Here is a 2,500-nt window from a genome sequence, read left to right as displayed (position 1 = left end):
TTTTGTTGTTGGTGGTGGTATTGTTGTTGTTAATGGTGGTATTGTTGTTTTTGTTGCTGCTGGTGGTATTGTTGTTTTTGTTGTTGTTGCTGGTGGCATTGTTATTTTTGTTGTTGCTGGTGGTATTGTTGTTATTGCTGCTGTTGTTATAGTTATTGTTGCTGTTGGTGTTATGGTTGTTTTTGCATTCAATTATTTACTCGTTTCCATTCATTCGTACGGTCATGTATCCAACCATCCGTATATTCATTCATTCTTTCTCTTGTCTCTCCATTCACTCGCCCACCCGCCCGCCCACCCTGAAAGCCACACATCAGAGCGGTCGACCCCATCTATCGCGAAAGTCGATTTGCTGACGTCACACGCACGCACCTCTCGACAACTAATTAAAAATTCGGCCGTGATGACTGCGCCATTACACGCTAATTCGCAACGCATAAACCACGGCTATGCCAGGAGGGGAGGGAGGCAGGGAAGGAGGGGAGAGGGAGGAAGGGAGGGAGGAGGGAAGGAGGAGGGGAGGAATGGGAGGGAGGAATGGGAAGGGAGGAGGGAGGAGGGGAGGAATGGGAAGGGAGGAGGGAGGAGGAAAGGGAAGAAGGGGGAGGGGAAGGGGGAGGGGAGGGAGGAGGGGGAGGAAGAGGAGGAGGAGGAAGAAGAAAAGGAGGAGGAGGGAGGAGAGGGGAGAAGAGGAGGAGGAGGAAGGGAGGTCGAGAGGGGGGAGAGGGGAGCGAGGTCACAGAAATGTCTATAATACTTCCGTTTCCCTTGCTGTTATTTTTTCGCAATACCTCCAAAATTTTCAATTTTTTTCAAACAACAATTATCCTCAATTACCTTTTTGTTCGCCAGTTACACTAGTTTATCATGAGATCTATCCTTTTTATTGTCAAGTACGCGTTCATAATGGAGATGACAAGCGGCGCGCGCAATCTCCCGCCATTTTGGTGAGGAAAATAAATTCGCCAAAAACGGGGGGGAAATTTCGCAGCATTTGGCGCGTCAATTTTTCGCATTAGCGTTTTATTTCCGCGATTTTCTTTTTGGAGGAGGAGGAAGAGGGGTGGGGGGAGTGAAGGGGGTTGGAGGAGGAGGAAGAGGGGGGGAGAGGGGGGATGGAGGAGGAGGAAGAGGGGGGAGAGGGGGTTGGAGGAGGAGGAAGAGAGGGGGAGGGAGTTGGGGAAGAGGTAGTGGTGGTGGTAGGGGGTGGCGGTGGGGGATATGGTGGGAATAGCGGGATAGTGGTGGTGGGAGGGAGGTAGTGGTGGTTGGGGGAAAATAGTGGTGGTGGTGCGAGGGGATATGGTGGGAATAGGGGGAGTGGTGGGGGAGGGTAGTGGTATTGGGGGTGATAGTTGGGGAGGTGGGGGTATAGTGCTAGTGGTGGAGTTAATGGTGGCCGGGGAGAAGGATAGTGATAGAGAGGAGATAGAGGTGGTGGGGGTGATACTGGTGTCGGTGGGGGAGAGTGGCAGTGTGGAATGATAGTGGAGGTGGGGGGATAGTGGGGGTGGTAATAGAAGTGGGAGCTAAGATAGTAGTGATGGTAATGGTGGGGGCGGCGAATAATAGAAGTTGAGGGGAAGATGGCTGTGTTGGTGATGGTGTTGGGGTGATAATAGAAGTTGGGGGGGAAGATAGTCGTGAAGGTGATGGGGGGGGGGGGTCGATGTCTAGCCTCTCTCTTCGCCAGCGTGGGTCGGCAAAAGCGTTCGTTCCTTCGTAAATAAAGGCGAAAGTGGAATGACGTGCCCTTGCTTCTCTCGATCACTTGTTTATTTGTAAATAATGATAATAGATGATAATAAATAAAGCATGTATCTTGTGCTGTGTTGGGGGATTTTTTCTTCTCATTTCGTATATTTGTCACTTTTTTCTTTTACAGTTTTGCTCTTTATGGGTTAATTTTGTTTTTTGTTTTCTGTCCGTTTCCTCTTCGTTGTTTGTTCTCATTATATATTTCTTTTTACTCTTTCTCTGTCTCTATTGTTCACTTTCTCTCTCTCTCTCTCTCTCTCTCTCTCTCTCTCTCTCTCTCTCTCTCTCTCTCTCTCTCTCTCTCTCTCTCTCTCTCTCTGTCCATCTATCTACCTACCTAACTCTCAATCTATTTATCTATCTGTCTATCTATATCTATCTCTCTACCTATGATTCTTTCTCAACCTCCTTCATCCATAACGTTATTTTGTGCCGTTTCCCGTTTTTTGAAAAAATGATTTCGTTTTTCTCGATCCGTAATGGGATACGTTGATTATGATATGACTTAATCGATACAGCTCAGGTCATCTCCCTATTTCTGTCTGTCTGCCTGTCTGTCTCTCAGTGTCTTTCTGTTTGTCTTTTTCCTGTCTGTCTGTCTGTCTGTCAGTGTCTTTCTGTCTGTCTTTCCTGTCTGTCAGTGTCTTTCTGTCTGTCTTTTTCCTGTCTGTCTGTCTGTCTTTTTCTTGTCTGTCTGTCTGTCAGTGTCTTTCTGTCTGTCTTTTTCCTGTCTGGTTGTTTA

General features: G+C 47.7%; 1 protein-coding gene across 1 annotated transcript in view; it reads left to right on the top strand.

The window, feature by feature from the left end:
- LOC113825080 (uncharacterized) overlaps positions 1–2,500 on the top strand; it is a 334,395-nt gene that overhangs the window by 43,683 nt on the left and 288,212 nt on the right. The window lies entirely within an intron of this gene.

The sequence above is a fragment of the Penaeus vannamei genome, chromosome 4, assembly GCF_042767895.1.
Source record: "Penaeus vannamei isolate JL-2024 chromosome 4, ASM4276789v1, whole genome shotgun sequence".
Taxonomy (NCBI): Eukaryota; Metazoa; Arthropoda; class Malacostraca; order Decapoda; family Penaeidae; genus Penaeus; species Penaeus vannamei.
Note: the sequence above shows the minus strand (reverse complement) of the source record. Positions and strands in the feature narration are given on the sequence as shown.